Here is a 26,993-nt window from a genome sequence, read left to right as displayed (position 1 = left end):
CACAAAATCATGAATGTCTGCATGTTATTTGTACTCTAAATTCAACGAAGGAAAATTGAATTAAGGAAAACAAGTAAATTTGGTTGCGATATATTCAAAAAACAAAAAAAAATAAAGCTCCTGAAGAATAAATGAAGAATGGTAAATATTGGAGTATTGAGGATCCTGCATCCTTAACAGACCTGAACATAATTTTTGGATCCCTAGATGATTACCCAGTTGTAAAAGGCAGTGGAAGGACTCATTTTAGGAAGGACGTAGAACTGCTGGAATTGGTGCAGAGAAGAGCAACGAGGTACAGAGATGGGCAATTTGCAAAACTGAAGTGATTAAACAATATATATCACTTCAGTTTTGCAAATTGCAGCATCTGGAGCCTAGGCGCATGTGAAGAGATCTCATTGTGGTATTTCACGCTTTGAATCTATTGAGTAAGCTCAGTGCTGATGGATTCCTTCCTTTTGCTCAGACTACACACACGAGGTGACATAAATTCAAACTGAGGCAGAATGGTTGCAGGTCAGATTGTGCGGAAATTTGCTTTCAGTCAGAGGATGGTTGATCGATAGAACAAACTCTCGTCTACTTTTAAATCTCTGGCCTTTGCAGTGAACTGTTACACCCACAATGAGAGCAACACGGAGATAGGGGGAACCCCTGGTGCCGTCAAATACGAATACACTTTACACTCTCATCTAGTGTTGTGGAGGTGGGCAGTTTGAATAAATTCAAGGAAGAATAAACAGATGATTTTTTTTTTTTTTTTTTTTTTTTTTTTTTTTTAGGCTGACAGTGTAAGTTTGCTTTCTTGCATCATTTGCTGCTATTAATACTCAGCCAATACGTATAAATTAAATGTGGCGTCATGTACACTTATCATGTTGGAAAAATTAAAGAGCACTTAGGTTACAGTTTGCAAATTTGTGCAGTTATTTACGAAAGTATTTATTTTTAATAATTATCATAGTAAACAACGCTTATAAAGAGATACGCTGGACTTAAGATTAGTCACTTCCCGTGGTCCAAAAAATTCTTCAACTCTGTTTCAGTCAATTTCTTATGAATTGTGCTATAAATCTGGTTTGGATCAGTCTGTAAACCGAGACATTAAATGAGATACACACTTGGTGACTTAAAAGCCTGCTTTCCATTTAAACAAAGGTAGGCTCAAAGCGCATAATTTTCGTTGATATGCTTTTTCTTCTTGATAACCAGCAACCCTTCCCCTCAACCGAAGAACAAAATGGAGATTTGACAAATGATCGGGGAACGCGGGTTTATAATTTTCTTAATTTTGGTTTATAATTTTCTCCTGCATGGTGTATTACAGTTTAAGCACATATTTAGACAGACTGATATATTATGGGTATACTTCAAATCCATGATTACGTTTAAATCTATTTTTGGCTTTATCCGTACACCTCTTCATCAAAGGATGTAATTAATTGCAATTTTCTTGTTTAATAAGAAAAAGAAAAGCAAATTTTGCGGTTTCTAAACAGTTGTCGACGAATCAAACTGAGTTTAAAGAAACATTTGAAGAAACAAGCTGTTGCAGGCTCCACGTGTTGTATAAAGACACGAAGACGCGGGTGCATATTCACACACATCCATCAGTGCTCCGCAGGCAGAGCCGTGAATCTAATCAATGAATCGATAAACACGAAGAACCACTTAAGACATCTCTTAGGAAAGAACGTGGCAGTAAATACCTCCCTGGAGGACTAGTTAACCTACAAGGATAAGAAAAAGTAGTACAAGGAAAAAATACATCAGAAAATTGGGAAGATATTTGGCAAATAGGTATGAATTTAACATACCGAAACAAAGCAGCAAATAGCATGCCATCAGCAGCCATCTCCACCCATATTTTTATTTTGCAATCTGGGAATGTGCCTTTCCACAGCAGATGGGAAACGCAACCTTTAACAGATCCCACTATTAAGGGTTTGAATGTTGTAGCGTACAACAGACTGGACCTTTCTTGCCTTTTGTCGTGGTATTTTGTGCAATCGTATTCGATCCGCCTATTTCTGCTATTTGGGCCAGCAACGATAACTGGCCCAAATAGCAGATTGTTCTAATTTGTTCGCTTGCTCATGGAGAGGGGAAATAGAGTATGTGCGCTGACTAAATTTTCAGATCTCGGAAGAGGTACAAAAAGAGAAACTCTGAACTTGCTGGAAAGCGAAAGCAATTGACGTCATATGGGATGTATTGTATGATGTCAGGTGACAGTAACGCATTTCTAGCCATACATTATCGCATGAAAATGCCTATAAATAGGGGAAAACAGTATTCAAAATCATATACAATTCTGATTTAATTTATATATAAATCTATAATTAAACCTTGCTTTACGTAAAGAATTAACCAACTGATAAAAACAATTGATGATTTGGGATGAGCAAGTTCATTATTATACAAGAGTTATCAAAAGTGGTGACACGTTTTTGATATGTAAACAACAGCTCAATTAAAAACATACATAAAATACAAATATTATAAAATATTTATAATAATTACAGAGTTAGTATAATTAATGCCCAAAACGGTGGCCATCTAGCCCAATATGTAGAATTTTTTTTTACTTTTTGGCAAACGTAAAAAACTTCAAGTGATTAAACTCGATTAATTTTCGAAAATTGATCTCAACAAAAATGTTCTCAACAATCATTGCTTTTCGCATGTGTGCAGTCCTGGGGTTATATCTTTTAGACAATCCAAAATAATAATATTGAAAACCAAAATCTGCAGACTTAAAGCTGATCCTGGCGTCCATTCCACGTTAAATGATTTTATCATTTAACGTGGAAAGATGGGAGTCTGCAGTACAGGTTTAAGCATTCATTGATAATGTTCTTTCCAAAAGCAACTCCAGGTGAACTAATTTCCATTTCAATTTGACGTGAGGATTTTAGTAGGCAAATACACAAAATTACAGCAACTAACACGTGCATCTATTTTGCAAACCATCTCGTCAGACCAAACAGTTTGGTTAGGAAAACTATCACCAGCTATTCATTGCACCAAACTTTTACTCAAATTTCATATCTGTCAAAGTCTTCTTCATTGAAGACCTCGATTAATTTGATATCATTAGTCAACTGGAAAGTTTCCGAGTCGACTTTTTTTGGATTTTATTTTTTAAGGTTACTTCCAATAGATTATTAGTATTAGTTGCATTTGTAAATCATCCTTGGTCTGCTGCATCTTGGAAGATCTGTCACACTACCCGTATTGCCAGAAATTTATATTTTTCTGGATGAGAGTTTTGGAGTAATATTTGCTTCAGCTCATTTCGGTCGATAACATTTACACTTTCATGTTTTGCATATAACTGCCCTCTTTATATCTTTTACTCAGTTCTAAACTGAGTGTGCCGAATCAAGGAAAACAACGTTACTTTCTAAGTGGTTGTAGAAAAGTGTGAGACAAAACAGTAGTCTCATGGTTTGCACGTTTTGTAATAGAATGCCCGCTCCTCGTGTCTGTTTTAAGCAATAAATATTTAATGGCACTTCCAAAATAGAGAATTTTTAATCGCTTGTTAAATAAATTAAACAATTTTATCATGAAAGATAAATTAACTATAGTTTTCCATCAGGAGTGGTCTAAATTTAACAAGCTCCTCTCTAAATAATCCCTTTGCATATTATATATACGGAATTATATTTTCACTTTTCTTTTTTTAACTTGGTTTATAAAAAGATACTTTTCATCAATATTGAAAATTTCACTGGGATCATAATTCTGTGTGAACTGAGGTGGCACCTCTTGTCTCCAGTTTTTACGGTGAATATCAGACACTGAACAATTTTAAAGCTCATAGCTTTCTTCGCAATGTTGTTAAAATTTTGAAATTATCTGACCATCCACACTTTAAAAATATCGTACTGTACTTAACTTTTTTATTCTTATAACCAAAAATACCATACAGGGAATTTTGATGATTTTAATAATTTCTTTTAAATTTGATTTTGTAAAAACGGCCGATTTTAATATAAAACCAGTGATCACATCAAACGGCATTTACTGTATAAGAGATATGAAAAAGTACTGATGGGTTGGTTGGGTTCGTGCCATCCTCATTGCAATGCTTTTTTTTTATGGACCGAAGTTCAGTGTAATTTCTGTAGCTGCGGTTCGCGAAGACATTTGTGTCTTGTGCTTATCAATTATTTTAAATAAAAAAATCTCTATACGTGTTTTCAGGAATGAAAAAACCCAGACACGTTTTTTGAACGTCAAAAATCAGGATGTCTGGCAACCCCATGCTAGACCAAAAATGTTCAATTTAAATTTCGGATACCCATTACTCTGTCTCGTATTGAGAGAAATTACAGACTTTATTGAAGAGCCAGACTCATAAATTTCTCCAAGTTTACGCACATTAGGAAGAATTAAATCCGTTTTGAATTAGCAAAATACAATATAATATTATTATACAGATTAAATAAATAAACTGTTAATTCGTTGAGAGAGAGAGAGAGAGAGAGAGAGAGAGAGAGATTTACTACACGCTTTTAAACAGTGTGTTCGATGAACGTGATTTCGCATTACGAACCTGCAGTGGAAAGGGGACTCAGGAAAAAAATAAAAAGAAAAGTCCACATTTTCGAGAAGTTTGCCAAATAGTTATTTATTAACCATCTAAACGAAAATTTTAAAGCTTCAAGTTTTGTCACTAAGATTTGATTTACCGCTTAAACGAATACCCCAAGTGTTAATAAACTACTAAATTCTTAATATTCCAAAACACTTCTGAAATACTTGCCCTTTTTATGTGATGTATTAAAAATTTAATTAACTAAAAATATTCCGAGTTTTGAGAACGTGTACAGTTAGAGTTATTAGCAGCAGTAAAGGCAAATCGATGCAAGGAAGTCTGGCATATTCAGAATCAGCCTTAAAAAAATACCAAAAGAAAAAGAACAAGTCACTTAATTTCTTTTCAGGTATCTGTCCAACCCTTCCTTAAATTTACATAAGCTCTCTACTTCTGTCGGATTAGGTACTAATGTATTCCAACGGTTAATAACTCCTCGGCTAAAAGGGAATTTTCGTAGATGCAGTTTTTCGTATTAGGTTCTTCACAAATTATATAAAAAATGAATACAGTATTTGAAAAACTAGGAGCTAGAAGGAAGGTGGCTTTCTATAGACATCTTCAAGTAGTTAAAAGTCTAGGAAGAGAAACATGTGGAGTGAGAAATGGAGATTGAATGGAATGGTTAATCAGGTGGATTGTGGGAGTGAGGGAAAAGATTACAATCTAAATTCCAATAGGTAGCTTCATTTTAAGAAGATTACAGTTGGGAAAATTCTCTTTATACCGTATGATAACCATAGATTACAATTGGAGATTCCATATTACCATGTACTAAGCTTTATCAGCAGTGCGTCACAATCGTCTTCACATCCTCCTATGTGCTGAAGAAGATCCATAATTAAGATTAATTTGGATTTTAAACTGCCATTGAAATCTATAATTATCTAATATAAACAGAATTTCGTTAACTCTAATCTTAATGTGCAGCTGCACATGTGGTTTCATTTATTTGGAATTTAGATCGTGATCTTTTTCCTTCACTCCCAGAACCAATCTGATCCTTTGGATAAGATTGGTTCTGATCCTTTGGATAAGATTGGTTCTGATCCTTTGGATAAGATTGGTTCTCCATATGTTTCTCCTCGAGAAACATTAATAAGCTGAAGATGTCTGTTAAAAACCACTGCTGTTTGGCTTTTAGTTTTTCAAACACTGTGCCTATTTATTTTAATTTGTGGCAAACATAATGTGAAAGTGAACACTATTACATTTTTAACTGTCACATATCATTATTAAAATAAAACCGAACAGGTTTCGATTATGACAAATGAAAAAATTGCTAATTCATTAGCACTTTGGTATTTTTTCACAAAACTTGAGTCTTCTGCCAAAATTGCATCAATACTACCCAGCTAATGAGGTTGTTGTTGTTATTGGATTTTTAGGCGCATCGGCGACTTAGGCCACATTGTGTTATACATATATGTTTGCAAATTGCGTGTGTCCTGTGATCGATTTGCATGTTTGCTGGATGAAATTTCGTGTTTCTGCGAGGAAAAAACCATGTTGTCCTTGTCTGAGACCAACGAACTCAGACATGTTGCAAAAAAGGCTCATCAAAATTCCTCGCGTCATTTTTGGGATTCGAATTATATCAAACGTGCTACAGCGAGGGCCAAGTGACATTTTTCTCTGCCAGAAAAAAAAAAGTTAAATAAAATAAAATACCTATTGAATTAAACCTAGTCAGCCACGCCAGAGTGCTTTATTCCTTCTACAGCATAACACTGCTCTAAATTTAAAGTCCTTGCGGTAGTACAGCAGATATGATCGCTATTCTTTAAAACCGTATAGAAAAGGACTAATTTCATTAGAAAAAGTCTAATTCTAGAAAAAAAAAAGTTAGAATTATACTTAATTTTTTCACGCTTTGGCCGGATTAGTTAGTCTCGGGAAAGGGTTTCATGGTCAAGAAGGGTTTGGAAAAGGTCCGATTTGAAAAGGTCTGAGTTCGAATCCCGTCAATGATGAGGAACTTTTATGGGATTTTTTTCCACTCCGTGGATGAGTTAATGGATCTCTATTTCATCCCACAAATAGGTAAACCGATCAAAGTATACACGCATATTACAGACACGGTCGTCATCTTTTCTTCATCTTCGGCGTTTATCAGAAAACGACCAATCATATATTTATGTTCAATAATTGATTAATGGTTTCAATTCGATGAGAAAATGCCATTGCTAACTTTTAGATAAAGATGTCTTCGCGCATAGAGTACGTGGTTATATTATAATGATTATAACTGCCGTCCTCCCCACACCGATTGGAAAAGGTCTGAGTTCGAATCCCGTCAATGATGAGGAACTTTTATGGGATTTTTTTCCACTCCGTGGCTGAGTTAATGGATCTCAAGCGTGGATAGCCACGCTTTTTCTTCAGGAAGCTAGGCTTTTTTGTCCAGAAAAATAGGCAAACTGATCAGAGAGAGCACATGAAAATGTACATAATACACATAGGTTGATGAGATTATCCTCAGGTAAACCTAATGTGATAATTAAAATTTTTTTCGATAAAGATGAACTTTTTTTTAAACGTACAATTTTTCACATTATTAATGGTATGCTATGTACATCATACCGATATAAAGTAATTATTATTTATATTATTATGTTGATGATCAAAATTTCCAGTATTTACATTGCTGGATACTCTTTTACATCTTTTCGATTAAATTTTAAGAAACAGTTTCTATTCCTCAAATTTGGACACTAATACGTAAAATCTATCCCGAAGAATTAAGACCTAAAATCTCAAAGGATATTCGCCCAAGCTCAGTTGGCTGTACCTTCCTTAAAGTTTTTGAGAAGGTCATTCAGACTCAATTTATTGACCACTGCTTTCATCACTGACCTTGCTACCTTCACTCCATTATCTCTTGATTGCTCTACCACCACCAACTTTCCCGAAACTTATGAAAATCGACATTTAAATGTCGATTTTCATAAGGATCTCGATTTGATGAGGGACTAAAATTTATCTTTTCAGTAGAACTTCAAGGAAGCAAAGAATACATTCTCCGCTGGTCTCTGGTCTCCACGCTGCTATTGGGTTAGCAGCGTCTCTTGTATCAACAATTTAGCAATTTTCCCCATCAACATATTTAACGCAATTCTTGGCACTCGATTATTGGCTTTTGAAATTCCTTAACAGAATAAGCGGACACAACTTTACTATTCCTTGGAATATCCTCCACCTGCTGCATTGAATGATGCCATGGAAAGAGGCAAATTAGCTTGCCATCTTATCTAAGAATAACAGGACTAAGGATCAGCAAACCTCTATGGTTCGACTTTCTCTCAACCAAATCAGCTCAATGTTTCGTATAAACTGCCCTTTCATCAATATCCGGACACCTTTATTTATAGGAAAACTAATAAGCTGTGCCGAAACAACTGATAGCCTTTATGAATCTTTCGTCTCCCTGGAAAGCACTCTCCACCAATTTTTTGTAAAGGTCCGATGTTTTCTGTCTACAAAACTGGAACCATCTCACCTCAGTTTTTTGGGTAGTCTCTACTTATACACGCTCGATGACACGATTATCCCAGAGATCCTCTATAGGATTGAAGTCAGGGCTCTGGGCTGGCCAGTCCAGCTTTTCCATGCTCATGTCCCGAAGACAAAAAAAAAAAAAAAAAATGATATTAGAATCCCCCGTAAATGATTACATCTACCGATATATTTATTTTGTCTGTGAGTTGCGTGTGTTTTCTGGTCAATTTGCCTGTTTTGCTGGACGAAAAACTCAGCCACGGAGTGAAAAAATCCCACTAAAGTTCCTCGCGTCATCGACGGGATTCGAACTAAGGGCCTTTTCCACCCGATGTGAGGAGGACGGTGACGATACCACTGTGCAATCGCGCAGACATGTCCTCAAAACAATCTGTTATAACGCGAGCAGTATGACACAGAGAGCTGATACAGACATTGGTCTTCCTCGATGCGCTGCCACAACGTAGATAATGCATTATTGTCCAGGACATCTAGTTAGAGCTTAGTATTCATAGTTCTGTTCATAAAAATCAATTGTTCCAGGCGAAACCATTACATACAGTCCCAGACAAGCACGATGCTCTACAAAAGTTCATCGTTGGAACGATATAGTCCAGCAGACAGCTTCCTCCGAGCATCCGCTACAACCAAAAACGATCGTCAGACTGTGTGCAGACCACGTACCGTGACTCGTCATTCTAAAGCGCCGCTTTCCATTGGTCTCTGATGCAAGAACAGCAGGATTTACACCAAGCCAGATGGTATTCTGCATTACTCGGTGTAATCAATGGCTTGTGGATGGATTCATGACCGTATTAACCCATATGATGCGGCGTCCTGTCCACTGTACTGGTGTTGGCATATGACTTAATCGTCTCACTGAGGGCGTTTGTGTGTGCTGCGACAACGTTGACTGCAGTACGAGCGGACGATTCCTTGTAGGGATCTCTAGTCACGTTCCGTCACCTTTGGAGGTTTTCAGGGTCATTTCTTGATGATTTCAGCACCAGTTCGCTTCCATTTGCAGATAACATCACCAATCGTCGATCTAGGGATCTTCAGTACTGCTAAAATGTCATTTAGAGATCGATCGTATGTAAGGCGCACTACCATCATTCCATGCTGGAAGTCTGCTAACTCTGTCGATCACGGCATCTTGCATTCACAATCGTACTACTGTCTCTTCGAAGGCTAACGATCATGGTTTTAGTTGTCTGACAAGTGGTGCTTGGGTAGGACGCTACCAACTATCGAAGGAAGGGTGTCCAGATATAAGTGAAAGGGCAGTGTATACCGATAGTTGTATTTCTGCTCTCCTAGCAGGTGGATGCTACTCGTAAGTGTGAACGTAACTTTTATTTTGTTTGCATAAATAATGTTTTACCAATATGACCAGTAGATACGATGTTTTAAAACAATAATCATAACTTATATTATCCTTCGGTTTGACTCTCCTACAAATATTATAAGATAAATAAAAAAACAAATCGTATTAACATACAAGTTTCATGTTTGAATGACCCGAGATCGTATAACTCATCTACTTCAAACGAAAACTAAGTTAATGCACTGTTTGAAAGTGGCCGATTCCCATTGCATTACATTGACAACCGCTATTTGCAGTCTTTCTTACTAAGCTATGGAATTTCTTATCCATTTTGCTGGATTGCGTTTGAGCTGCTAATCCTGAGTTAACGATAAAGGATGTATTAGGTAATGCTCGGTGAAGGCGGCTGCCACTTCGGAAGCAGATAAGGATCGATAATGCATCAGAGTAAACTAAAAACGGGATAAACTATAAATCCGATTCTTCGGACAGAATTTACACTTTGTTTCTAGGAGATATGGCAGACGTCTACATCTCGCATTAGAGAGAAGGTCCATCCGAGGTTTTAACAGATCTCTTTGGTTGAAATTTCTTTTAACCATTGAGTCGTTCGTATGCGCACAGGAATAAGTGTGCACACGATGTCTCAGAATATTCAATTTTTGGTAAAGCAAATGGGAAGGTGGAATCTCGTTCTAAACTAGCTTGCAGTTTTCACTCCGGTCCTCGTGGGTAGCACAGTTGGTAAGATCACCATCCTTCCCACACCGGATGGAAAAGACCTGAGTTCGAAGAATACATGCAATTGCATACCGAATATTTGGTACTTAACACACACCTAAGCGAAGCGTTCCCCATCTCGCCGGGGGCATCTGAGGTTAAGTTTTGGTTTGATGTATCCAATAAGGAATGAGAGCATTGCATTTTTGCAGTACCTAAGTAAAAATGGTTGTGTTTGTATCTAGGTATTTTCAAGTTTCTGTAACAGATCTTCTATTCCTGATGAACCCCAATATTATTTAAAGGGTGCTCAAGAAGACAAATATCGCCATGACTAGCCATGGTGATATTTGTTTTCTTGTTATTAGCGAAAATCGTAGGGTGGAATTTTTACTTATAATTGGTATGGCGAGGGAAGTTTTCCTTGTGCACCTGAGTGGTGGCACAGATATGGTTGGCTTCTGAAGTCCAAAATTTTGTGGAGATTATAATCGATTGTCTTCCTTTCTAAAAGGGGATTCAAGTTTGGTTTTGACTTGCTTTTCTCTACTGGAGCTTAAGTATTTTTCAAGCTGTCTATATGTGTTTTGGTTCTCTCCAGATTATTTTTGATTAGTAATCTTTGCGGTTAAGGATAACCATGGTATTCCCTTTATCCTTTAGATATACATGGTTTCTTTTCTTCACAGAAAAAAAAAAACTAAAAGAAACCGGTCTCGTTACGAAGTAGCATTTCGACGTGTTGGTTTAAGTATATACGCGTCTGTTCTTACTTCCCGCTCCTTCCTTGCTGAAAATGGAATTTACAATGGAGTTGCAAATTCAGCTTATAGATAGGTGGCTATCTATCTCGAAATATATATATATATATATATATATATATATATAAAGCTTCAGAAAAAGAAATAGCACAGAATGTACTGGAAGATGTCTGCCCTTCTCTTGCAGACATGCAATCGCAGTGCATTTGCCATGATAGTTATGATCGTTATTCTATTCCTTTTGGGAAAAAGGACTGGTTCAAATTCGTATTGACTGGAGAAATTTATGCGCTTTTGACACTGAGGTATTCGGCATTCCTCGCAAAAACTCGGGGTTTCATTCAGCAGAACAGGCAAACCGACCACATAATATAAACACTTTTCAAATACATTAAAAATAAGACTGAAACCATAGCCTTAGTTGCCGTAGTGCAATAAATAAGTCGCCATCAATTCATGCTACCTTTGGCTTGGCCCATTATGGTCCAACCTGTTAATGCGCCATTAAAAATAAAATCAACCAACCAAGCATGCTACCTAATTAATATAACAAAGTTATAACTAACCCATCATACGAAATTTATTACGTAGAATGAATACTAACATTTTTTAAAATTGTTGACTTCAAGTTTGCTTGGAGGAGAACAATTATCTTCTAATTTTATCTCTAAAACGGATAAACAAAGTTTGATTCAAAACGTTGAAAAGAATGCATATTATTTAGTTTGTTTTAATATTATACGTATATCGGTTCAAGTTTTTATAACTTAGGAACTCAATAAACCATTTAAAAAACGCGGAGTCGAGTGTCTAACTTTAAAAAAAATTAAATTATAGAACTTAAAACCTTCATTGCTTCTAGGTTGAAAACACAAGGAATAATATTGTGGAGATGGCTGAATCACTGATTGCAGTGTCAATATTATTTAACTCACATTGTGATTGATGAAAGTTCATCGGCCAAGAGATAATCAAAACAAAACTTTATTATCACCATAGGCCTCCAAAAAAGTCACATTTTCTTGCGAACATCGATCCACGAAGTCAAGTGCAGCTAGCGGAGACAAATAATTTGACCCAGTAGGTGTGCGTCAACAGCAAGACACAGAAGGGAGAAGTGCTTCTGGAACGGTGACAAGACACGGGTGTCGCGTGTGCTGTCACAACACTCACCGTGAGCTTCATCTCTTTCTGTCACAACGGAAAGTACGAGAGAGAGAGAGAGAGAGAGAGAGAGAGAGAGAGAGAGAGAGACTGCATGCTGATACGGAACCGTAGCGGGACAAATCGATGGCACCGCACGTGCTACAGTCATACCCATAACCTCACCTTCTGTATAGTGCAAGAATGCATGGGTACATAATCCCAGTGGCGGTTGAAAGTGGCTGGAACAAGTCAGTGAAGCTCAGCGCTATAAAATACTTCATTGCTTCTAAAACTTACTGAGTCTATCACGGACTCTTTTTATTCTTTTACCTACGGAATTTTAAGTACCTAGTAAAATGCTGCGATGGCTTTTCAAGTTAATCTATCGTTAGTTGTGTCTCCAGGACTTCAATTTTTTCCCCTTCTCAAATAGCCTTTGCAAATTACAATAACTTCTTTGGTCAGCTACATGAGCCATTAAAAAAAAGTATAAACACAAGCAACAAAAAATAAGTTTGAGATCGTGGTAGCATCCCGATGAAACTCTATGTACCATACATTTCCAAAATAAATAAAAAAAAAAACCAACCACCACCAGAAACACTTCTTGAACATTTAGGTTTGGTTCTAAAAATGAATGAAATTAAAAAAGAATTAATCGTGGATAAACAATTATTCTTTTCTTATTAAATCGAGTCTCCATTTCAGTTTAGAATTACAAAAATTTAGTCGCGTCTACTACAGCTAACTTTTATTATTAAACATTTCATTAAAATTTTGCATTTCTATTTACAATTTCTGTTCGCACGGATAGAAATTACGAATTAAATACACGCCAATCGAGAAATACTGTTGAACACTTGACACAGATCAGAGAAACTGAAGAAGATAACAACTACAGTAGAACCCGGATAAGAAGTTTTCCAAGGGAGTAGGTTTAGAACTTCTTACGAGCGAAACTTCTTAGGGAAAATGACCTTAAGGGTACGAAATAGTAACTACTAAACAAATAAAAATGGAAAGATACGCATACATAAGTTAAAGATCATTTTTAAGTACGATTTCAGAATTTATAAATATTTTGCTCGGCTTATGGGAAACATTTTTAAACTGAGGATTTCTAATTGCTTAACATTCTGTTTATTAATAAATGAGATGTAAAAAACGATGCCATTTCACCTACTTCGGTAGTTTACTACGAACTAAAATGATGCTTGGAACTAACTTGTTCGATTACTCAAATATTTATATTGTTTTATATATTTTTTTAATATAAAAATAAAGAATTTCTATATTTAAAAAAACGTATTAAGTGGGAAAACATTGTAATAATACATTGAGTATTGTTTATGACAAATCTTTACAATAAACAGGGTTGAAATCGTAAATTAAGAAACCAAACCTAGTACAGGGGAAAACTTCTTATAAGGGAATATTTTATCCGGTTTCTACTGTATTCGCTGTTATAGGAGTCACCAGGGGGCAGCTTAATACGCCAAACGATGAAACTGATGTGCAAGTACAAGTTAAAAAAAAAAAAAAAAAAACACATAAAATAAAATAAATGAATAAAAATACGCTGAAGAAAATATTACACAAACCATTTTGGATGGGGAAAAAAAAAAAAAAGAGAGAGAGAGAGGAAAAAGTAGCTTGTTAAAGTGATTTCCCATCTATAGTGAATTTAAATGGCAGTCAAACGCTAAAATGGACAAATGAATATTCATTCAGTTCTTCTCAGAAAGCATAAAACAGCCAAGTGTAATTTTCGATCTCAAATTACAGCCCATATCGATAGCGAAGCAGTCGCTGCTTTGTTTATAACTGGAATGCTATATGGTTATCAGAGGTTTCCTTGAAAGAAATAAGAATCTTACCTTCTTGATGTAATGGGATGGAGGTGATTGCAGAGGTGTATGGAAACTATAAAAACCTTTCTTTAAAACTGATTTGTTACCATATGCAACAGCCCTTTACTGCCTTTGGTTTCAGGAGTGGTGTTATCTTACGCGGTGACGTATAATGCATATTGAGGAACAAAGACTCTACATCATTTTTATCGCGGGCTGCACAAAGTCGGTCAGGTGTCAGGTGATCACATTTCTAAAGATGCCTCAGCCAAGGTTTATGGATTAGTGGCGAAGTGTTTAAGGTCTCTTCTCTGTGCCTCAGGAGGCGTCTATTTTGACAGCCTTACTTGCCCAAGGTATTAAAGAGGCTGATATATATATATATATATATATATATATACCTCGACTTGTAAAAAGCACTTTGTATTTTCAATAGCCGCGTGAGTTTAAACTATGAATCCATGTTTCTGTCGAGGTCTAGTGGCTCTTCCGACGCTAACAACAACATGAAGAGTTTAAATATAAGAGCTGCACATCGTATAAAACAGAGGGATACAATGAATTTCGGTTTGATGGTTTAAATAAATTAATAATTTTTAAATAGTAGAGAATTATTTAAGTTTTCAGGCTAGGAATAAAAAAAAAAGGGTCCAAGTGTCCTTTGAGCCCAACCTTCATCTAGTCTTATAGCCAAAATAGCAAATTTCATGAAGTGTTGAGTACACTAGTGTACAAAATTAGCTGTAGCCAAGTTTGCAAACTTACCTTTTGTAATTCGATTCTCATTAATGGCACAGATACACCGTATAAGCAGTTCGTTGCGATGGTGAGCCGTTTGCAGGATGGAAGCGGGTCAATCACGGGTGTAGGTAGCAAGGGTCTTGAATGTCCACCCAAATGTGATATTGTAACAGGAGAACTATCTTGAATAGTTCTACAAGGTCAATCAAAGGTCGCAGTACTGGCTGATAGAATAGCAACCCTTTTCTGAGTTTGACCATTCCAGAAAGTATATCTATGCTAAATTGTAGCCCTTAGTCTGTAGAAAAGAGGTCTGTATTCAAAAAGATCCACGTTTTTTAACTTTACCGTAGAGATGAGTCCGTTTCAGCTGGACTCATTAACATACTGAACATATCAATTTGATCCAATAGCAATGGGCCACAATGTGATTGATGTTCAGATTCATTCAACAGTCTGATACACAGTGCGTCCGTCCCTCAGCTGAGAGAGAGAAGAGAGAGAGAGAGAGAGAGAGAGAGAGAGAGAGAGAGAGAGAGAGAGAGAGAGAGAGATGTACTTAAAACTAAGCCATAAAATCAAGGAAAGGGGCCATTACAGAGAAAGGCAATTTGATTGTCCAGCACAACGTGCAGTGTACGTACAGAACTGCACATCTCCGAGAGAGGACCTGAAACTAATGTGTGTTATAAAGACAAAATCTTTGAACCTACATCAGACTTTTAGGGATGTAGTAGCCTCATTTTTTCTAATGAGCGATAATGCTCTCCGCCGTAGAACATAATTGGTGGAGGAGTTTTTTCAGAACGAAAATATTTGAAATGTTCTGTTTAGGAGTTTAAAACTAATGATTTTGAAAATAACACAATCATTAAAGCATTTAGTTGTCATTTGGGTTCAAACAACGGTCAACTCAAACGCGTGGGCTACTGCATTCCTACTCTGGCCATTTGGCTGCCTCAGGCATTCTCATTTTGAAGAAAGTTCTCCATCAGCCGCTCTGTGGACTTTTTTTCACACCATCGTTAAATGAACTGATTTCGGTACACGGTTAGACATTTCTCCCCCTCTCCCCCGGGAAACTCTGGTTTTTCATTTAGAAAAATATGCAATCAGTACATTAACACTTCATCTTAGTTCTTTTAGAGTAAAAATAAAACTGCATAGAGTGACCACCGAGATCTCCAGATGTGAATTCTATTGTGGGTGTATTGGATGCTCTGGGGGAAACGAATTCTGATCTCACCCCCTCAAACCTTACATGGATGACGAGCTTCTCTTCTCCTGAGTGGGCCTCAATACCTTCACAACTCTTGGACATTCGTTGGACTAACAGCATAAATAGCCCGTTGTAAGTGATACCTGGCTGTTAAGGGTAATACTACTCCTTATTGAGGTCTACTGTGCTGGATATTCATTCCCAGGTACAGATGACCTAATTTCCTCTTTCAGATATGACACTTTACCATACGTTCATAACATGCCGCCGTAGCCAAGTGGTCAGGCGGAGGGCCTCAGTGGCCGAGTTAGTCGATCTCAGGCGTGGACAGTAAGTTTTTTTTCTAAACTTCTGTATAATTCAACATACTTGAAAAGTTTAGAATCCATTTATTACTAATAGATTTCGAAAACAGAGTACAAAAACAGCAAAAGACCAAACTGCTGTTGTTTTTGTGACGTTATTTTGTTGTTTTGTGGCTTCACTTTTTTCCAACGTTGTAACGTGCAACAGCAAGAATACAATCATTGAAGAAGGAGAGAAGAAAACATCCTTGATTTTCAATTCTATTGATCATAAATAGATTTTTAAATGTATACAGGCGAAGTACTTTCATTTCAAGTATGGGATTAAATTAACTTGCGCAATATGCTGTTCAAACACATGTGTATAATTCCTTGGTCATTGAGAATCCCAAAACGCGGCCACATTCTTTTCTTTTTCTCTCTGAATGATCGAATTATCAAAGATCAAAGTAAGAAAAGCTTACTTTTGGAGTAAAATAAATCCATATTTTCCCCGATTGGAACACAATCCACCGCATTTGATTTGGGGAGCAATATCAGCTTTACATATTTTGGTACATACTTCTTTGAAGATCATGACCTCCGCGACAGTATAGGGTTACTACTTCATTCGTTTGGAGAGATAGAGAAAGATTTCAGTCCAGATCCTGTCGATAACTAGAGGAATTCATAAAGGCTTTTTCAATCGGTGCTGTTATTAATTGAACTCGGGAGGAGGTAGTTGGAATTTCTCCATTGAGTCAATCAGAGTTTTTCAGCCAACGCTATATGACTGAGTGTGAACTTTAAATGGGGCTGTAAACACATTGAGTATCATCACTAGTAATACAGTATACTGTCAGGATAGAAGGGATTCTTGGCATTGGATTAATTGAAACATGCTTTTAGACAAATGACGTCTACTTTTGCGGCTTTACTTTATCCATCAATAACTGGCAATAGTGATCCATCGGGATGACACCTTTAGCATCCCACAATTAGAGATTCTTGGTTACCGAGTATGGAGTTCGTTTGCTATGTTTTAACGACCATCCCTAAAGGCTTTGAAAGGTTGCCGTAGCCGAGTGGTCAATCACGAGGGTACAGAAGTACACGCGCTTTGATTGATCGTAGTTCAAGCCCCTACCCTGTAACTACAAAATACGGTTCCTATATTCTCTTTACCTTGCAAACTGTTGTGAAGTTGTGGTCGTCTCGGAGTATGAACAGAAAATTTATTTCTTTAAACATTCATATCTATGCTGAGTTTTAAATCTCCTAAAATGTTTGCCCTCTTTCTTTCTTTCCGCAAAAACTTTTCGCGTTGCACTACAGAACTTGAAACTTCCTTTCCAGACATGACGCTTGTACTAATTAAAGCGGTCTAGTCTGCTGTTGTTGTTTAACGGTTTAAGACAAGGGCATCAAAGGCGAAGATGTGTCGTCTAGTCTTTAATGTCTACTGCAGCTAATGGTTATTCCTACATACGATGGTACCATAGTTGTTTCTCATCTCTGTCTAGTAAAGAAGAAAAAAAAATCTCATTCATATTCGAACCATCCTCTTACTAATGATCGGGGCTCTCCTTAGAGAACATTGCTTATTTGCTTAACACAATATTTTGAACTTTAGTAGCCAGGAGCACGATTTATACCATGTTGCGTAATCCTTGAAACGTTTATTGTGTGTGTGTGTGTAGGGTGGGGATGATGTAAAGTTGTGAGAGCACGCTTGCCCACGAAGAAAAAAAAGAGAGAGCAATCTTGATCAGAAATATATTGCTCTTTTCTCAGGAGACTATTGTTCTCTGAGCAAACGGTGAACTATTTGTTAATGAAAAACTGCCCATACTTGGAGATTGGATCATCTACTTTCCCTTTTCGCCGAATTTCCGTTCGATTATTCACTCTATCCGTAAATTCATTACAAATCCAGTACTTTAAAAGTAAATTAAATATAGAAATTAAAGTATTAATTTTCATAATTTTTTACACTATATTTTTATTTTACAATTAATTTTACATCCAGGAGAAAGAATTCCTTTTAAAAGGGTTAATTATTTGGGCTTCCTCGGACATGAAATTTAATAATTAGGATTCTGCAACATTCTATTTAAAAGAAAGGATCTCCTGTAGTGAAAACTACCCTAAACACTGGACTTGAATACCGATCTTGATAATATAATACATTTAAAATACAGTAAGCACGACTACAGAAATATTACTTTAAGAAACTTCAAAAAATTAAAGATATTCATTGGTGTCATTATAAAAGCTTATCTCTTCTCTAGGCAGAATTGGTTAATGGAGTTAATTCGGTGCAAGAATGCATCAAAAAGCTATAGCACATAAAAAAGTATGTGGGGAAGGAGGGTCCCTTCCTCTCTCTCTGCATATGTGTGCCGAAGAAAATTTAAACATAAGCTTTCATCGTATAAGAGTCAGCCGCGTTATTACTACAATTATTTAATTATACAGAGTCATTAACATTAGAGATAATTTATTAATTTCTGCATTTAAAAAGAATTAAACGAATCATCGTATAATTTTACAATGTTTTATTGTCTGTAAAGAAATAAGTCATCCGTGGTTTTAAATATTTGACAAAGTTCGGTCTGTTTGTTTCCAGAAGGCGTTCTTAAAATGCGCAATTTTCTTGATTCTAAATAATTCACGCAGATGTTGTTGGTAACTTCTGTGGTGGGAGATTACATTCTCATTATGCAGTTCGCATACGAAATTAGTGAAATTGTTTAAACATTTGAAGTGAACGTTATTTTTCTGTATATCAGTGTACAAATTTTCTGTATATTAGTGTACAAATTAGTGTACAAATGAGCCTTTGACCAGCGATGAAGAATTTTTATTTTTAACGAGTTAAGAAGTGTATGGTTAAGGTTCCCGCTCTGATAATGAACCTTTCGTTTGCGCATCCTCCAGGAGGGGTCTCTTCTGAGATGAGAATCGACATGATCCTTGATATGCATTTAATCTTATAAGCTGTACCCATAACAAGTTATGCGTAACAGCATATATTTGGTGACTATTTAAAATTAATATCAATGGGTAGAAAGCATGCATGTGTAAAAGCCATGGTTTGATTGCTGAGCCCAGTCTCAGCATTCAGTAGGGAATAAAATGAACTTCAAAAGGTGACCAATATGGGGCTGAGCGTTTTTGTGAAAAAGAAAGACGAACTCTTTTCTGAAGCGAAGGTGTCTCTGAATGACTGGCTCCCCACTGACACATGTTCACGTATAAAATTTCCTCCACAGAATGCGGCGGTTTTTCAAAATAAGCTTCTCTCAACTTGGTCAATGCTTATAAAGTGACGAACCACTGTTTGTGACTGTAATAGCATTGCACGCAAGGGAAATTAACACGAAGAGAAAGACATATATGAAATGTCTGTGCAAAAATTACACCGATTTAAGTCGTTGTTTACTAAAAGCAATAAAAATTCTAATTTAGTTTCCAGTTCCCACCTTCTTTATGAACGTATTTCTTGTGAATAATTAGATATAAAATTAGAAAGGGCTGAACATTATCAGCATGAATCCGTTACAAATTTCCAATTTCGGAACTATGAAATTAATTTAACTGAAAAAGATAAAAAAATATATAGATAGAAAAATTACATCCGCACGATTTGACATTCACTCAGCACAGATAAGCTTAAAGACATCTTTAGAACGGCTACCTAGCCAGTCTTTTTGCCATACTTACCCAGAAATATCTGAGAATTTGTTAGAAAAAGAAACTATCACAACTAAATAACAAACTTTTAACTCTGTCCTGTTCTTCAAATAAGGAACGTAATAATAGGAGTAAAAGAAGAAAATAATTACCCCTTACTTGTCAGCGTCCTCTCTCTGCTGATAATGAGTCAGCCATTAGTTCTTCCCAGGAGAGAATCATTAGCCAACGGAAGTTTAGACAGGAATTATGAGCCATGATTGAACTTATAGCGATGAAAAACAGCCGCTCGTTTAAGTTTTGTTGCGTTTCAGCGCTAGGAAAGTCTGAATGAAGAAAGAGGAAATAGAACACACACAATGTTCAGAACAATATTTCCACTGCATTATTTTTTTTCCGATCTCAGAAAAATGGAAGCGGAGAATAAACAAATTCTTTCATGGCATACGTACCATATTTGAATGCAATGTGCGTATTTATCGACTTAAAGTGACAACATACTTTGCAAGAAAGAAATAGGTTTCGTTAAATCAATAAAATGGTTTAGAGAAATTTTCATTTTATTTACATAAGTAATGAGTACTGGAAAATCAGTACCATACACTAATTAAATTTGTCACCGCAACAAGCGGTACAAAACAAACTTAACTTGTTTTTAAACATTGTATCATTGATAAACTTCCTAAAGAGACCGTTCAAAGGATGAAAAACTTCGAAAAGTTCTTTGTTGGAAAGTATTTAAAGAAAACATCAGTCTTACCCTGTGAATAAATACATTATATTATCTGTAAATTGCGTGTGTTCTGAGGTCGATATTCTGTTTGCTGGGCGAAAAACACGAGTTTCTGGAATAAAAACCCATGCTACCTTCTCTTCAGACTGACTAACTCAGTCTCGTTGTGAAAATGGCCCATAAAAACTCCTTCCGTCATCTACAGGACTCGAACTCAGGTCTTTTCCAGCCGGTGGGGGGGGGGAACGGCGATTCTACCAACTGTGCTACTCACGACGAGAGCCCCTGAAAAGTCTTTTGCATAGCATATACACTGCAGCAGTTCTTTGCTACAAGCATAGTCACTGTTTAAGTAATTACAAATATAATTTGATCAAGTCATTCAAAGGATAGAATTTTCATCTTTGTTGTCTTCTTCGCCTTCACTGTTACAAATCAACTGGTCTGCAAGGATTTCGTGTAGGCTTGGGGAATAAGATGGATAAAGTCATATGTCACGATGACTAATAGTTCCATCTCCTTTTACGAAACCGGAATCAGTTCCAGATTGGAGTGGGAGCATTCCAGAACAATCGATGCAGTGTCCTGCATTTCTCTTTAGGTACTTGTACATGTCAAGACGTGTAGTTATGGTTTCTGCAAAATAAAGTTATCGGTATTGTCGGAACCAGTTATTTTTCAAAATGGCAGCCAAACGTTTAAATTAGTATTCAGTAATCAGGAGTGGTCCCATTTTTACTAACTGCAGCGTTAAGCGAAGTGAAAGTCGTATATTGCCTAGTTACTTTATTGGAACCATGAGTCAATAGCATGCTGGACCACTGTTAGTCCGAATCACTGTTCCATCGTGAACATAGCCAACACTATGTTGAAAAGTGGAACGTTAGACATTCGCGTAATAAATACATTCCTGAGTTCCTTCAGATAATGCGGGCAGAAGATTGTGCTGACGAGATTGTCCCACAGATGCTCAATGTAATGAGGAGGATGAGTCCCTGCAAAATGTGTGAAAGAGTTCCTCAAACCGTATTGCGCACATTTTTTCGGGATGGATTGTTTCATTTTCATTTGGAGAGCAAGGGTACAGCATGAAAACACGTCCGACAAACCTCTTCCAGGAGACTACTGTCAGCACGCAACAGGATGGTTCCGTTGGTACTTAAAGAAATGGCTTTCAGCACCAGTGGAAGAGTCCATATATCGAGAAAACCAACTTTTGCTTTTCTGACCTCAAGACAGCCGTATTTTTCGGTTTATGTCTGAGATCGGTGGCTTCCCTGAAGGTTTCCTATACCCGTTGAGTATTCTTTGTAGGTGCTGATGCTTTGTGATATTTCTGAATTAAATGCAGGTTTAATTATTCAATTTAGTATCATAAAGCCAAAATAATGCAAAGACGCAGACTTTTTTTCCGCATAAGCCAAGTAAATAAATAAATAAAATAAAACAGAATATTATAATACTTCCTTCCCACAAGGTAACCACCCAATTTCGCGTTGAACTTAACTAGATTCACTGCCTCTCTACCACACTGGGAGGCAACTGATTCCAGAGTTCAACAACCTGCTGTCCATAGGTGAACTGCAGGAGATCCAAAATTCTGGTATTCCCTGAGATTTTACATTTTTGTGCCCTGATATTTTGCCTCAATTACGAGGGAGGACAGACCTTCCTCATTCGGTTTACTAACCCCCTTAGTGCTTTGTGCACTTCAATAAGAACTCCCTGTTATGTGTCTAGTCAAACTTTTCAATCCACACCTCCTAAGCCTTCATATGTGCATCGGTTTACACTTATCACTAACCCCTGGTTGTACTTTGATCCCTCTGCAGAAGTTGTCTTTTTTCAGTTGGGATCTTCAGACCTGAATACAATACATTAAATACGGTCTAATCATTGTCTTGTATAGAGGGATAATGACGTCCTTCTCCCAACTAGCAAATGCCCTATAAATAATTGATAGGACATCATGTGGTTTTCTAATAGCCTGTTTACACGGCATGGAAAATTTCACTTCAGATTGAATCTTCACACCTAAGTCTTTTTTGTTTTGAACTACTTTTAACTCTTCTTCTAACTTATACGTGGCTCCAGGATTTCTGTTCTCCAAACCATTTTGAAGTATTAAACTAACATTTAGAAGTATTAAACTTTATTTGCCATTTTTTCAGACCATGTATGCAACCGAACAATCGTCTTTTTGAAGCAACATGGCCTGGCTCGAATTGTTAATTACCCCTCTCGTCTTAATATAAAACTTTGACAGCTTACCTTGGATACCCTCTTCAATATCATTTCTGAAAATTAGAAATTGGATGGGACTGAACCCCGAGCCCTGACTATCTCACTTGTTATACTAGTCCACCTTGAAGATATTTATGACAACCATCTGTCTCATATCTTTTTGCGAGCTTGTGATCCTATCTTCTTCTACTTTATATAGCAGCCTTCCATTATAGACGGCCTACGGAAGTTTCTCCATTCGTTAAAGACCAGAATGATACTATCCATTGAACATTCGGAAAGTGTAGTCTGCGTGCCTGATGTAGCACTGGCGAAGTATGCATTGATAACCATATCTTATTTGAATTTTCTCATTGCCAATGAACTTATTTGACCCATTTGGCTTTACAGCGCTTTATACACACAATGTGGCCTCCTTGATTTGCTTATTTTTGCATAGACTGTTGCATGTAATACAAACCTCCATGTCCCAATAATGTGGTCGCGCAGTTTAATAAAATGTACGCACAGTATGCTTATGATCGAAAAATGTGAAAAAAATGGCAAATGCTATCCAGCAAAGGTCGTTGAAACGTAGTGGATGAATATCGGCCTGATAGACCGGTGATACAGCGGTTTCGCCATTTGTTACTGTTTTGATGAGATGTGGATTCAATTCCCGGCAACGATTGGAGGAATTTCATTTCACCAACATATTTTGTACCGGTGAAATAAATAGATGAAAATTCTATTTTATTTCTCCAAATTTGGCTTTGATAGCTTCTTTAACTGGAAGAAACACTAGGAACTACTATTTCTAAAACGACTTTCCAAAAGCGTTTACTATCAGGCAAGACCTTGTAATTTATTTTCACCTTTAAGCTTATTCAACGTACAAATGCCAGTTCTGAAACAATTTTAATTAAATAATTAATAATTCGCGAAATATTTCTATAAAAATAATGTACATGAATTAATAACCTCATCCACGTACGTAGCTAAAAGTAAATTGAAGTTTTCGACGAAATTAATCCTCATATTGTGTATATGCCACCACCACGAGATTCCTTAGTCTTGCATTTCTAATAAATTGCGCTGCTTTCTGTGGAGAACTGCGTTGTTTAATATTGCTTGTTATCACCCATACCCATCACTGTATGACTATTTCAAATATGTGAAACACATCTTCGAGGTTCTTAATTATCCAGGGTTCGAATATATCTGGGTTCATATTCCGCAGTTGAGGAGGGAATCATTGGAGAGCTTTCAAATCGGAACTGAACGAAAGAGGTATAACATTCCCTCTTTTATTTTATTTATTTATTTTATTCTCAAACAGCAAAACTACACAATCTCTGGCGCAAAAGTAATATGGACGCATTTCTACTTTATCTTTTCTTTTATACGAAAACTCTTCACGCTCACAACTGTCAGTAAGGACTCTGAATACTATATTCAAGAAAGAGCGAACAGCTCTCACGAGATGTAATAAGTTATGTAAGTGTGGAAGTGTGCGTAGCACATTTCAGTTTGTGAAGTATTCAGGTGTATGTGTGTGTTCTTTCGTGAGAACTTTTCTTGCTAAAAGGTAGAAAAATGGTTAAAATAACCACAGGAGATCTGAATCCGTAAATATAACCAAACTGTAGAGAAGACCTAGAAAAATCAGGCTTGAAAGATGGAAGTTTAGCAAGTGATGATGAGCATCCTCACGCTGCACGCATGAAGCCTTTCGTGATTTAGACGGGGGAATATGGTTTAGCATTCTCCAGGCGTTCCTTGGGGATCACTGCAATTTGCCAGAAGACGAGCATTTCCTATCTACGGAGCAAGAAAACTGTTTTATAGCGATGGAAAAAATCCCTTACGAAAATAACTGCCCTACCGTGGTGTACTTAAGACTGTATTGACCGCGGTATTTCATATCTCACTATTGTGGAGAGCGGAAGCGAGCACGCAAAGAATCCTTATCGTTCTTTATAACATAAGGAAACGAAAAAAAAAAGTTGAGGCGAAAAGAACCTTGACGTATCGCAGTAAACAGATGGAACGCCACTTTTTTTTACTTATTTTTTACAATACTTGATTATAAAGAAAAGTTAATGCGAAAGAAATGGGACCATAGATCTTTCGGAAGCTAAAGAATATTATTAGACGAAGTTTTTGTTTTCTTCCAAGTTCATTTTGTGATCGTGGCAAATGATGGAACTGAACTGAAGCTATTGAAAAACAACGACTCGTTTCAGAGGTGAATATTTCACTCGCCAGACATTGCACTTGAAGCAAACCAATGATAAAAAGAAGGATGCATTGAGCTTCTCTCATAGTTTGCGCGAGTGAGCAGCCATTGGATTTTATGATTTTCATTTTCAGATTTTTAATGAATAAAGTCCAGTGCGCCCTTCTTTTATTTACGTTGTTTTGGGCCCCAAGATCGATTTTCCTTGTTGACGTCAGACCTTTTCTGAAAGCTCTGAATCCCATTTGTTTTGTTTGTATCCATTACTCGGAGGACTGGAGACGCTATTATTATTATATGTAATAATTCTGGTAAGAGCCTCTTAACCAGTATTAATTCATTAATGAGTATTGGTAGAGAGATTTGTTTGTTTTTTCTCCATTCATTTTAGATGATAATAACATATAGGAACATCTAATTTATGCATAACATCAACAAAAGGCATTAAACATGATTGCCTACTGGGAGTACTTACATGGACCTCAAAAAATACTACAGTTTGGATTGCCTTTTTTTTTTTTTTAAGTATTTAACTTAGAGGAATTAATCTAGCTTCACGGAACACCTAAAGCACAGCAGTTGATTAATAGTCCGTGGTGTCCTCTAGCCGAAAATCATGTAAGAACTTGCGAAAATAAGAGTATATACTACTGAACAGCGAGCATTTTATGCGAAAAGGTTTTATCAAACTGGTAATGTTGTTGAGGTGTGGCACGAACTTAAATCAAGATTTGATAGCAGAGAATATTCAAGCAGTTCAGCAATTAACAGGTTGTTTAAAAAGTTTGGAAAACTCTGAACATATTGCGCGCGTCAAGAATGAAATTACTCATAGTCCTGGCAAACCTTCAAAAGAGTTCTCGCAAGGTTTAATACAAACCATTGTTTGATAAAATACAAAAAATGTTTATTTACAAATTTCGGATGAAACAGTCCCTGAACTTTGTGACATAGATAAATGAATGGACATTTTTGAAAGGCAACGCGACACTTGTTCATAGCAGTTGGGTCACCAGTGAAGCGTACTTCCATCTATACATTAAATGAATAGAATATTCATGTGAAGCCATGGAAGATCCAATGTAAACATAAAGATCCATCCTTCTACATCTAGAAAAGATTCTAGGCTACCTGATGACTCTGGTATTTACATGATGAAAATCCATCGGATGAACTTATTGAACTTGCTTCCATTGAGCATGCTTTCTTTAATTACATGTTCTCTAAAAATGAACTATATATTAATTTTATGATACTTTTGCTGCGTAATAATTTGTATAATAAGTTAATATTTATTATAATACAGAAAATATTTCTAGCAAAATTTCTGCCCGGGGAGAAAATCTTGTACAAACTTATGAATAAATAAATTAATATAAAAATGCACCGTGCGGTGCACTTCTTCATTTGCTGAAACTGTTCAGCAGATTGTCATAGCAACATGGTCAATTCCAATGTATTCGCAAGCCCGCCCTCGAAAAACACTTTGTTCCGAGTCTTCAAGGCATCGGAGTTAATACGCAAGAGGCATTTTTACCAGATGGAACAAGACCACATAAGGAAATGCCGTTCTTGATTTCCTTAGTAAATATTTTCATGGTAAATTCGGATCTGTCCTGCACTGTTTGAAATTGGCCTGGCCTAGTCATTGTATTCACCCGATAACAATCCATATGCTTATTCCTTATGAAATTTTTTTAAGACAAATGCAAAACAGGAATGATCCACATTCGATTGAAAGCTGATTGAAATTTGGTAGAAGTTTGATTGAAAGCTAGAATCATGACCAGTGTGGAGAGCATCATTGACCAACAAATGAATTAGCGGATAGACCTTACCGTCCCCCCTCCAATAATCCGTTAAAACAATGTTTTCCTGTTATTTTTAAATAATAAATTAAGAGGGATACAAATGGTTCTGCTCTTCTCTCGGTATTATTTACTCTTC

The 26,993-nt window shown here is 36.5% G+C and overlaps 1 protein-coding gene across 5 annotated transcripts in view; it reads right to left on the bottom strand.

Annotated features, from left to right (window-relative positions):
* Positions 1-26,993, bottom strand: part of LOC150080478 (uncharacterized) — a 354,693-nt gene that overhangs the window by 311,265 nt on the left and 16,435 nt on the right. Inside the window, exon 1 of one of the 5 annotated variants that reach the window (XM_090381813.1) lies at positions 20,004-20,022. The exons of the other annotated variants lie outside the window; for them this stretch is intronic. The gene's annotated coding sequence lies outside the window, so the exon portion shown is untranslated. Of the gene's footprint in view, positions 1-20,003; positions 20,023-26,993 lie in introns of those variants that run through there. 5 annotated transcript variants of the gene reach the window in all.

The sequence above is a fragment of the Mastigoproctus giganteus genome, chromosome 9 (genome assembly GCF_048544385.1).
Source record: "Mastigoproctus giganteus isolate SK-2022 chromosome 9, ASM4854438v1, whole genome shotgun sequence".
NCBI lineage: Eukaryota > Metazoa > Arthropoda > Arachnida > Uropygi > Thelyphonidae > Mastigoproctus > Mastigoproctus giganteus.
This window is presented reverse-complemented; position numbering and strand designations above follow the sequence as displayed.